Source organism: Theobroma cacao, chromosome 9 (genome assembly GCF_053813885.1).
Source record: "Theobroma cacao isolate CCN51 chromosome 9, ASM5381388v1, whole genome shotgun sequence".
Lineage (NCBI taxonomy): Eukaryota > Viridiplantae > Streptophyta > Magnoliopsida > Malvales > Malvaceae > Theobroma > Theobroma cacao.
In genome coordinates, this window is record NC_142647.1 from 20,343,729 (window position 1) to 20,357,076 (window position 13,348).

General features: G+C 31.3%; 1 long non-coding RNA gene across 1 annotated transcript; it reads left to right on the forward strand.

Moving 5' to 3' along the window:
- Positions 1-224: 224 nt before the first annotated feature.
- LOC148760830 (uncharacterized) lies at positions 225-1,632 on the forward strand. Its single transcript, XR_016028272.1, has 2 exons — positions 225-1,297; positions 1,448-1,632. It is a non-coding gene; the product is annotated as an uncharacterized LOC148760830 (long non-coding RNA).
- The last annotated feature ends 11,716 nt before the right edge of the window (positions 1,633-13,348 follow it).

Genomic DNA, 13,348 nt, shown 5'->3' on the forward strand with positions numbered 1-13,348 from the left:
GAAGAAAATTATAATTTTTAAACATGTCGAAATGATCAAATTTTAAGATACGAAAATTAGAAGATTGAGTACCAAATAAAATGAAGTTAAGGCATAATATGTAAATTTTATTGTTTTGAAGAAATGAAAATAAAATGGATGATAAAATAATGAAGAAAAGATGTTGAAAAGTTAAACAATATTTTTATATGTACAGGAGTGACCACATGAGTCAAGAATGGAAATGATGTGGTTTGGATGGGAATGAAGAAAAGTCAAAGTTATTTGGAATAATATTAAATTGGAACCAAGTGAGGTGAATGGCCGGCCATACAAAAGAAAGGAAGAAAGACAAAAAAGTAAAGAAAACAAAAGAGAATAGTGTAGAAAAGAAGGTGGGGGCCGGCCATGTGAGGAAAGAAAAAGGAAGAGAGAAAAGTTAAGTCGGTTAGTGAAGAAGAAAAAGATAAGAAAAATAAAGGAAGAAAGAAATGAAGAGAAAAAGGGAGAGAAAGTACCGTGAGAGAGGAAGAGCAAAGAGAATGGTTTTGCTGCACTTTAGGGAAGGAAAAAGAGAGTTTTTGCTGCAATTTTGGAGGAATAAGAAAACTGAAAATTTTGAGGTAGGAAAGCTGATTTTTTTTAAAGTTAATTGCTAGAATTTTTAAGGTTTCTATGGCTGATTTTGGTGCTGAAAATTCAAGGTTTTTGCTGCTGAAATTGTGTGAATTTGTAGCTAGAAATTTTAGAGGTTTTGCTGCCATTAAAGGGCAGCAAAGTGTTGCCAATTTGTGCAGAAAAATTGGAGCTATTTGCTACCAATTTGTGCAAAAAAATTGTGCAAAAAATTTGGAGTTGTTTGTTCAGAAAAATTGGAGTTGTTTATTGCAGAAAAATTGGAGTTGTTTGCTGCCAATTTGTGCAGAAATATTGGACAGCATTGTGCTGCCAATTTGAGGGAGAAAAAGCAGCTTGGTGCTGCCAAATTTTTGAGGAAAAAAGAGTTGAAAGTGCTGCCATCGGAGGAGGAAGAAAATGACCCAAGGAAGAGAGGAAGCCACGATGGTGAAGAGAGGAAGACATGGTGGTGAAGGGAGTGACAGTGAAAGAGAGAAAAAAGAAAGAAAAAGAAAAGAACAGAAGTAGAAAATAAAAATGGGCATGGCCCAAATAGAAAATAAAAATGGGCATGACCCAAATAGAAAATAAATGGGCATGACCCAATAGAAAATAAGTGGGCATGGCCCAATAGAAAATAAAAATAAATAAGTTTGACCCAAATAGAACAAATGGAGAAGCCCATGAAGAAGGCCCAATAGCAAGTTAATTTTATATTTTAAGATTTATGGGTAGTTTAATATTGTGCATATTTTAGATGAAAAATATGCAAGTTGCTTAAAGAATTTTTAATTAAGTTGCTACCCATATAAATGTGTGATTAAGTATACTAAGTTTAAATTGTTGCTAGGAAAGTTGTCGTGGAGGCATGCTGAACGAAGTATGTGACCGACAAATAGGAATAATTATACGCGTACGAATCAATAGTGAAGTAATATTCCACTATGATGAGGTGAGTAGGGGTGTCAATTTTAAAGAATTTCGTATATATATACATGTACATATATTTTACGTGAAGTACAAAATTTATGGAAAGCATGCGTTGATAGAATTTTAAGGAATTGTGGGTGTAAGTTATTTTTAGAAATCATTTGAAATATATATATATATATATATATATATATTAGACGTAAAGTGTTTTAAACCAGGAAACAAGCTTTTCGAAAAGATTTATATCAAAGGAAATTGTGCCTTATTGTTTGTGTGGTGTGCATTCATGAAATTTATTACATATTCACCATGCTATTTTGATACAAAATATCATGCAAATATTTACACTGAACATTTTACAAAAAGAGTTTTAACGTGATGTGGGGACCGATATTTTGAGAAAGATTTAAAATATCTCCTTGAAGATCAAATTTGAATTCTTTTAAAAGGTGATTTCATTTTAACGAAGAAATTCAAAAGTAATTGGAGATTGCTACTTGTTGTGTTATAAATTGTATTTTGAATCGAATGGCTTGTGACAATATTTGCATGAATGGTTGAATTGGTATTTGTGTTGAAATATATGAACTGTGTATTTAGCCTTAAGAGGCTGGATTGTGAAATAATTGTCATGTCATGCTATTGCAAATTTTATTGTATGGTGGGTTTAGCTTGCTGCAGTGGGTGGATTCTGTGGACCAGCCTATTAGAAGGGCATGAAATCCGGTTATATATGTACCTCGGTCAGAGAGGCGCGTAGGGTATCTCCTGAGGTATAGTTAGAGTTCACGTCACGCCGAACCACCTCGTGATGATGAACTCCGCTAACGCCAAGGAACAGTTGTGTTTTCAAAATAAAAATATGATTTATGCGTACATTACTTTTTAACAACCTTGGCGGATTCGGTTGGGATAGCCCCAGGCCAAGGTATCCTTGACAACCGAGTATGAGAATGATTTTGGCACAAGCCAAGTTTTTAAGAAAGTCATAAGCCATGTTGCTTATTTTTGACAAAAATGTAATGGTTTTATATGAGTTGAAATAAGTTTTAATATTATCAATTATATTTCTCCGCATGGTGAAAAAGGAATTAAACGGTTTTTCGCAGCTCCCCTATATGTTTATCTGTGAAATAAATCTGTAATTCCTCGCATATGGGGAGAGTTATGATTTGGGCATGATTTTAAATATTATTTGGTTTTGCGAGAGCTTGCTAAATTTTATTGATTTGATTCGAAAATGATTATTAATATATTTTTGTGTGAAAAAATTTCATTACCTCAATTATTTATACTTTATAAGAAATTCTCAATTTTTATATAAGGCACAAATCTCCGTTTGAAACGAATTGTTTTTATAATTTGCATTTTTATATTAAACTGATCTTCCGCTTACTTGTTTCCCATCTACGCCCTACTCGCTGAGTCGATGATTATCACTGAGTCGATGAGACTCACACCCCTTATGTCACGACCCCGAACCTCCCTCAGGCCCATGACAATCGCCGTGACGTCCCGATTGACACTCATTATCTGGAATGCCAACCGGAACCCCACAAGGCTTACATATTAGTTTCTTTCCTTTCCTGTGAGCAATCATTGTTAAATATCGAGTTTTTAGAGAATATATACTATTTTAGATCAAAAACAATCAAAATAAACTTTTCGCCACACAGGGGTATTCTGGTCATTTTTTTCTCAAAAATTTCGAAACTGGCTAAAACGTAATATACAAGTACAAAACACATAATTCATATTCAAAATGAGTTTAAAAGTCTGAAATCTTCATTTAAAACGAAATTACGGTTATTTGAATATAATAAGAAAATAAAAGAAATATTAAGGAAAATATTCTATTTTCTTATAAAACAATATTTATAGAGTTATACGTGAATAATTTTTATAGCGTAAAAGCTAAATAAATTTATACATACTGAAATACAGTAAGCCAAAATATTTAATTTAATTTACAATAACAAGAGGACCCCCGAATAAACAAAAGTAAAGAGGACTGTGAACCTACGGTTTCAAAAATGCAGATCCAATGGTAGTCCTCGATGAGATCAGCTATCTACAATCTATACTGAACCTGAAATTGGTGGAAAGGAGGGTGGTGAGATTATAAAATCTCAATGAGTAAACAGACATTATCATAAATATCTAAAGGCGAGTAAAATGGAGGCAAGTTTAAACAACAAATTTCAACCCATTTCATAATGTTTTCAATTTATTTCTTAAACCATAAAATATTTATAATTTACCAAAACAATTGTTAAGGCTTATGTCTTTTATTAAAACAAGGCTCAAGCCAAAACTAATCCTCGGGGATACCTTGGCCGAGGCATCTAACCGAGTCCACCAAGGGTGTTAAAATATTCACACGTGAAACACATTTTTATTTTTAAAACAAGTCGTCCCTTGGCGTTGGCCGAGTTACACATTCACGTGGGGGTTCGACGTGAAGTGAGCTCTAATACTACCCCAGGAGTTACCCTCCTCGCCTCTACAACCGGAGTAACTATATAACTGGGTTTACCGTGCCCCTCTAATAGGCAGTCCACGAAAACCCGTCACTGCAGTGACTAACCCACCAATTTTAATAAAATTTCGACAGTATAACGTGGCTTTTATTTATTTATCCAGCCTGCATAGTAAAATCAACTTACATAACTTTCCCAAATGCACTCACAAAATATAGCCACATATACTCATTTCTCATAAGCCATTCCTAGGAAAATATATATTTTTCAAGTCAGTTTGCAGCCTCCAATTACTCAATTTCATAATCAATACAATATATTTTTATTTATCACATTTATTCCTAAAACATCAAAAATCCCGTTTTCATTTCATAAAATACATAAAGGGCATTTAAAAATAAACTCTAGATAATTTGCAATAATAATAAGTTTACTCACCGTTTGTACAAACTAAAAGCTTTCTAAGCGCCCCGATCACTACTCATCGGGTACAACATCTTTGCCTTTTCCGGAAGGCTCTCCTCCTAGACACATTACAAAAATTTACACAATTCATCACATTGATGCTAAATCACTATATAATTAACTTAAATCCTATACTAATGCATGGTATGAAATGCAATAGCCTAAAACGGCTTAAACGCGGTATTAACCTATTTTTGGCACTTTGCCCGATAAATTGCTAACGCACTCCATTTTAGCTCTAAATCATCCCATTCTCTCTCCAACATTTCTAACCATTAAATATCAGCCAATAGCCTTCTAAAAACAACAAAATCAGCTCACTCCCTTCCTTGGAAAATTCGGCCAAAAATGGGACATTAACTCGGTTAATTTTCTACTTTGTTTTTCTATCACGTTTAATCGTTTTTCATCATTTTCTCTTCATTTTCCTTAGAATAAAATCAATTCATCATCATTGTACAGCATTGAGAATTCAGCCAAGAGTGGGTATTGTGAAAATTTAATGATTTCTTGCCCAATTTAATTTCTAAACACATTTAACTAACTAAAACTATCAATTTAACTAAAAATCAAAACCTAAAAATTTCAATTTCTCTCCCCTAGAATTTCATCCAGACCTTGATATCACTTTTTGATCTCTCTCCTCAAGCATGCTAAATGGAAATAAAGGCATAGGAAAGGTAGAAATCAAGCTAAAATCGAAAAATCTTACCGTTAGACGCGTAAACGGTCGAAAATCGCGAATTTCCCTTTGAATTTTCTTGTTTCTCTTTGGTTTTTCTTTTTTTCTTCCTTTCCTCTCTATTTCCTCTCTTGTTCTTCCTTATGGCCGGCCAGCACTCAAAATTTGGGTTTAAATGGGCTGACTTTTCATTAAAATAATATTATTTCATTAAAAAAAATACCACATGTCACTTTTCCATTGGCCCATTTTTAAAATTTCATCCATTTGTTTCCAAATTTTCACCATACACTTGTCTCATATATTCATAGCTTAGATAAAATTCTCAGACTCATCCAAAGTCTCGGTGGAGTAATTTTTAAAATTTACACTTTTACCCCCGTAAAAGTCAAAAATTACATTTTTGCCCCAAAAATTGAAAAATTGCCCATAGACATATTTTTCATCCCTTATACTCATACCATTCTCCAATTTGTCAAATTTGATCTAAATTCTCTCAAAATCTCAAATTTTGTCCGTGGGTGGTAAAATTACGATTTTGCCCCTACACTCCAAAAATCACCAGAATTAAACTTTTTCACTTCCTATCATTAAATTATACTCCAAATAGTTAATCTTGGTCAAAAATTTCACTCCATGATCAAATTATTATCTTAGGTGGTAAAATAACGATTTTGCCATTGAATATCAAAATTTCTAATTTTACCCCAAATGAACCCTCGAACTCCGAACAATTATTTTTAGTCATTCCTGGACTATAAAATATTAAATTTCATCCTACAATTCCTATTTGAACTAGTTCGAGGTTAAATCAACTCAAGTGTACCATTAGGTACAATACCGAGTTTCCTCTATTCTTAGGTGCTTTTCCTAGCATAATAACATACTACTCAGTGCATGTATGTCATGACATGTATTTATAGGGTCGGGTTTTACAATTCTACTTTTCCCCTTTTGCAGATAAAGATCAGCCTAGCATGTAGTCAGTGACACATTCGGTCCACTGTGAATAGGTAAAGGCATCTCCTAGCATTTTATTTCGAGTCACTCCGCTGTTAGAGGTCAAGTCGTAGCATTTTATTTATTAAGTTGTAAACAAATTCTAAATTTTTATATAAGCATTAATTTGGAGATTATAGATTTTAATACATATACTTACGAATAAAAAGGAAAAAGTTTGTATTGATTTTTATATTTATGATTCAAGTTAGTATATGAAAGTATCAATATTATATGGTGATTGAATGTAGTGGATTAACGAGCAAATTCTAGACAGGCTTGTTCAAGACTTGGCGGGTCTTTTCCGGAAGTCTTGGACGCCGACAGCGATCAGGGAGTGATCGTTGCAGATTTTATCTTTGAAATCGATTGGTCTCCATGCTTTTGGCGTGCCTTGTCTTACAAGGACATTAATGATAATAGGAGCATTTGCAGTTGGTAGATAAGATTTAGTTATTCTTTTAGGTCAGTAAATACATTTGGTAACTTATTTACTATATTTTGAAAAATAATAATCTTTTGAACATTAAGTTCATATTGATTTGTACGATGATCAAAACTAAACAATGATAATTCATTCTAAAAAATTCCTTTTCCAGCTGCTTATTTTCTCCCCTTAACGTTGAAAAAATTATTTTATCAAAATGACAATTGATAAACTTTGTCATGAATAAATCTCCTATTGATAATTCTAAATATTTAATTACAAATGGAGATTCGTATCCAACATATATTCCTACTCTTTTTTGAGGACCCATCTTTGTATGTTATGGTGGAGCAATTGAAACATATATCACACATCCAAAAATTCTTAGATAGGAAATATTTAATTCCTGATCATAAACTAATTGTATTAGGAAAGAATTTCTAATAACTCATTTGGCCTGATGCATACAATTACTGTTGCATCCAAAATGGTATGCCTCCAAACAGAAATTGAGAGTTTAAATTTCATAAATAATAGCTTTGCAATCAGTTGGAAATATTTAATAAATGATTCTACTAGACCGTTTTGTGTATGAACATAAGCAACAGATTCCTTCATAGTTATTTCAATTAATATGCAATATTAAAGGCTTTAGATGTAAATTTACCAGCATTGTCAAGACGAATTGTCTTGATTACATAATCAAAAAAAATGTGCTTCCAAACAAATGATTTGGGCTATTAATCTTGTAAATATCAAACTGCAACTTGATAATAATTACACATTGATCATTTAGTCGATGCATCGATTTAAACTATAAAATATCTAAGTGGTTCACATGGTGAATGTATGAATCCACATATAATCCTAAATATATTTCAAAAACATAGGAAATTCAACCCCAACTTTAACTGATGATAGCTTTATAAATTATTTACCTTAAGAGCACGTAGCGCATGAGTATTTCATTAGATTGAAAATCTTCTGGTTTTTCAATGAATAATCATATTAATTTTTAATAATTTTTCACATAATTATTGATCTAGGATGGTCCAAACAGTCATGCCAAACATTAAAATCATTAGTAAACTTTTGGTTTACTATATAGGTTTCAATTATTCTAATATTTGTGTAGTTTAATCCAAAAAAAAAAACAAAGTGATTAATTTTTTTTCCACACACACTTCCTATTTGAGATAATAGATGTAATATAGAGGTATTAATTGTTTTTTTCATTCGTTGTCTCAATATGATATCTATTTAGGAATATCTCTAAAACTTAATAAACTTTTTTAAGACTTAATAGAAACTAACACATCTTCTATTATAAACTTTATTCCTCAAAGTAGTAAAATATTAGCTCTTCTGGAGTTTTCAATTAATCTTGTACTAATAAATATTATATTAACATCAATTTTTTTCATTGTTAAGTGGGAAAAATATTTCTTGTCTTTACATATAGTGTGTGTTGTAGCAATGTCTACTAGACGTATATTTACATTATGAATCTTGGATCCAACAAGATGAATATCCATATTTTTCTTTAATAAAATAAGATATATACGATAGGAAAGTTACAAGTTAACACAAAAATACATAATTAAAACACATAATAAGAACATATCATTAAAATATAATGAAAACATATTAAAACATTTTCATAATATATTTATACTAAAATATACCAATTACTATTAAGTTCATTATCGGATATTTCTATTATCAATTAAATGATCAATTCCTTTTTCAGGACAAGAAAATCAATAATAGATATTTCCATTACCAATCATATAATCAATTCCTCTTTCCAGGTGGACAAATATCTTGATGTGCTATATCAACTTAGTTATGATTAAAATCATCACAAGATGTTGTAGTTTTCAGTGATATTTGATAAAATTCAAGACGTACAATAGGTACTGACCAATGGTCTTTCATGCCATATCAATGACAATATGTTTTCTATAATCCTTTTTTTTTCATTTTTGTCTTTTTCATTATTCATCCACTTTTAGTGGATTGAAAGTATTCATCTACTTTTTGTAGGTTACAAGTATCTATCTACTTTTGGTGGGTGATTCATTTCTCGTGGGTTAGTGGGTTAAGGTGTCCATCAACTTCTAGTGGTAAAATTATCCATCCACTTCTAGTGGTAAAATTATTTATCCACTTCTTGTGACAAAATTATTCTTAGATTCTGATGGTAAAATTATCCATCAACTTCTGGTGGCAACATATCCTTAATTAAAATAGTGATAGTGTAAATTATTATGGCCATCATAATTATTAAATGATGTTGCATTCACTTCAAGGAATATATGGATTTATGATTATGACCATAATTATTAAATGATAATGCATTCACTTCAGGGAATGAACGGATTTGTAATTTTTTATTAATAACTCATTTGTCGCGTTCACTTCAAGGAATGAACATTTATAATTTTTCATTAATAACAATATAATAGCAAATTCAATTTCCAATCAAGGGACAAAATATAATATATATAACATGATAGTAAAATTCATATTAAGGTTGATTTTTAAGAAATGAAAATACTAAAGAGATATCAAGTTACTTACCTGATTTTCTAAAATCAGAAATAAAAATCCAATCATTGAAGATGATGAAAACATAATAATTCTAAACCTTCAGAGATGAGAGAATCGTGTTGATAACGTGTTATGAAATAAATCTTAAGAGAACAAATATAAAAGAAATATAAGAGAAAGTAGTTAGAGGGAAATAAAGTATTTGGAAGAAGTAAGAAGATCTTAATCAAGTATGTATTTATAAATGAAGTGAATGGCCTATTTATAGGCTAATAACCCCTTATTTAGATTGAATTTACAATATGAATTAAGGGATTAGATGGATGGATTAAATCCTAAGGTTGATCCAATCTAATTTACATCCAAAACTAGGTAGGTAAAAAAAATGGATATTCACAAAAATATTCATAACAAATACAACTTTGAATTTTGGGTCTTCTTTTCTCTTAATTTTTGTAAGAACAAAAGAAATTCTGAATTTAACTATTCTATTGTTGGGTCTTTTATTTTTTTTTTAGTAGTCGTTGTAAAGATAAGTATAGGAGAGAGAAATCGCGATTTGTGTTGGAGAAGGGTGATTTGCATATAGAGGAAAAAGGGGAAGACCGTTAAGAGAGAGGGGCATTCCTTGAAAAAGTGATGTGTTTTTTTTTTTAATTTTATTCTTTTAAAAAAGCTATTTTTTTAAGAGCTTTCCAAAATTATGTTTGGCATAGTTTTTATTTTTAAGAGCTGAAAAAAAGTCAAACCAAATAAAGACATAATACCCTTAAAATCTTGATGTAAATATATAAGAATAATGGTAAAAGATAATAAAAATTTAACATTTACTCTTTTCGAACCTTGATTGTCACGACCCGGAACTCCCATCGAGCCCGTGATAACCGCCGCGACGTCTCAATTTACATTCATTACCCGGAATGTCAACCGAGACCCCGCAAGGCTTTAATATCAGCTTCTCATTTCTCCTGTGGGTAACTGTTTCCAAATACCACATTTTAAAAGATTTTAAACTGTTTCCAACTTAAACAAATGAAATAATAATTTCCGTCTCACAGGGGTATTTTTGTCATTTATCCCAAAAATCTCAAAGATCATCTAAAAATATAGTATGTAAGTGGAAAACACATATTTCTTAATCAAAAATAATTTTGGATGTCTAAAACATTCGTTTAAAATGGAATTATGACTGTTATAATAAAATAAAAATATTCAATAAAATATTCAATTTTCACATAAAACGATATTTTAAGAACACTGCATAAATAATTTTTATAGCGTAAAAGCAAAATAAATTCTTACATACCGTAATACAGATAACCAAAGTATAGAATTTAATTTACAGTGACACGTGGGCCCACGAATGACCAAAAGTATCAAAAGAAATGAACCTATAGTCTTTGGATGTGGCAAGTTCAACTGTAATCCTTGCCGATATCAGTTATCTACAATCTATTCTGAACCTGAAATGGGTGGAAATGAGGGTGGTGAGATTATAAAATCCCAGTGAGTAAACAAACATCACTCAAAATATCTAAAGTCGAGTAAAAGGAGACTATTAAAACATTTCATCAAACTGTAATTTATCATCTTTCAACTTATTTCAACCAAATGAAATCAATTTATTTAAAGCAAGTAATCAGTATGGCTTATGAATTTCTTAAAAAGCTTGGCTCATGCCAAAAATTATTATCATACTCAGTTATTTGGGATACCTTGGCCGAGGGCTATCCCAACTGAGTCCGCCAAGGCTATTAGAAAGTCATGTTTTTATTTTGAAAACATAGCCATTCCTTGACGTTGGCCGAGTTCCCCTTCACGAGGTGGTTTGGCGTGAAGTGAACTCTAAAAGTTATACCTCAGGAGTTACCCTACTCGCCTCTCCAACCGAGGTAAAAATATAACAGGATTCCGTGCCCCTCTAATAGGCTAGTCCACAGAATCCAGCCCACTGCAGCAGGTCAAACCCACCATACAATAAAATTTTGACAGCATGACAGGGCTAATATATTACTACCCAGCCTGCAAGGGTAAAATAAAGCGATTCATATAATTCATAAAAACACAGCCCAGCCAGTCATGCCAATACAATAACATAAGCCATTAATTCAATTTTAAATTTACAACATATCAGTGGTCTCCAATTACTCTATTTTCAAAATCGTTATTTCGTTTCAAGACAATTTATAAAATATTTTCATTTAAACTCATTTTGTTTACAAAACATAAAAATTTACCATTTGAACTCATTTTCATAAAATTCACCAAAACCGAATAAAAACATACTTTAGATAATTAAAATGATGGTAAGGTTACTCACCGTGTCTAGAGTTAGGATTTTCGAAATACTCAGACTATTGGTCCTCGGGTGCAATTCCCTTGCCTTTATCAGAGGACTCACCACCTTGACACAGTACAAAATCGAGAAATTCACCACATTGGTACTAAATTGAAATTAAACTAATTTAGACTACTAATGCTTGATATGGAATGCAAAAATGTCTAAATTTTTGCCTAAATGCGGTGTTAGCCTATTTCGGTCTTTTACCCGATAAATTGATATACGCGTCCGTTTAAACTCCAAATTAATTTTTTTCAGTTTCTACACCTCAATTGCATCCAAATTGACTTAATGTCCCTCAGTGTGGTGCAAATTATCAGTCCCGATAACAAATTACGAAAATACCCCTAGTGGGTAAAAATTTGTATTTTTGCTCCGAAAATATCCATTATTTTTCTAGGCTCATAATTCATCATTATTCATCATAATTCCTCAAATAACCATCAAGATCAGCAGCCAATATTCCCCTAGAAAATTCAGCATAATGGGTTTCAATGGGAGAAAATTATATTTCTAGCTTATTTTTGCTATATTTCAATATAACTTAACTAAAATCACTTAATTCAATTAAAATCAACCAAAAATCAAGCTCAAAACTCATCCATGGAGGTTTGGCCAGCATGGGTGTCCATACCCACTTTCTAATTTTGCATGGAAATGAGAAAAAAATGCATGGGTAGTGAAAATCACAAGGAAAATCAATGAAATTTACCTTTTTAATACTTGATTTCTTGATTTCTCTTGATTTTCTCCAAATTTTTCAGGTAGGATTCTTGTTTTTTTTTTTTCCCTTTTCTCCCCTGGTTTGGACAGCTGAAGAAGATGAGAATTCCGGAATTTTTACCTTTTTAAAGGCTAAAATAATATAATATTATTTTATTCATTTTTTTAATGTTTTATTAATTCCTTAAATTCTAGCCATCCATTTGTTTCCAAATTTTCACCATACACTTGTCCCAAATATCCATAGCTTAGGTAAAATTCTCAGACTTATCCAAAGTCTTGGTGGAGTAATTTTTGAAATTTACACTTTTACCCCCGTAAAAGTCAAAAATTACATTTTTACCCCAAAAATTGAAAAATTGCCCATAGACATATTTTTCATCCCTTATACTCATACCATTCTCCAATTTGTCAAATTTGATCTAAATTCTCTCAAAATCTCAAATTTTGTCCGCGGGTGGTAAAATTACGATTTTGCCCCTACACTCTAGAAATCACTGGAATTAAACTTTTTCACTGCCAAACCCTCAAATTATACTCCAATACTCAAATGGGGCTAAAAAAATTCTTTTCTAAAAATTCCCATTGTGTCCTTGGGTGGCAAATGACCATTTTGCCCCTAGACAGTAAAAATTCTAGTTTGACTTCAAATTGATCCTCGAACTCCAAATCACCATATTAAACCATTCTGGGACTTTAATATTCTTAATTTCATTTTAAATTCTCTATTTGATCTAGTTCGAGACTTAAATTAACTTAATTGTACCATTTGGTACATTGTCGTCTTTTAACGATTTTTCTTTCAGGGCTTTCCAAGTATGCAAGCATATTGTCAATCATATGAATGACATGGAAAGTATTTTATAAGATCGGGCTTGACATTGATACTTACCTAGGGATAGGGATGGCAAAAAGAATCCAAACCTCACGGGCTTGACTATACCCCAAAACTGACAATGGGAGGCTTTTTTATTTGAAAATCAAGAGATCCAGATAGGACGAGTCAAGTCAAAAGCAAATTTAGGGTAAAATTGTGATTTAATATATTAATTAAAAAATTAACTTATCATTATAAAATCTTTATATGTACTTAAAACTTTGTTTATATTAAGAAATCATTTTTGATAAGCAGTGTATTAAAATAAAATCAT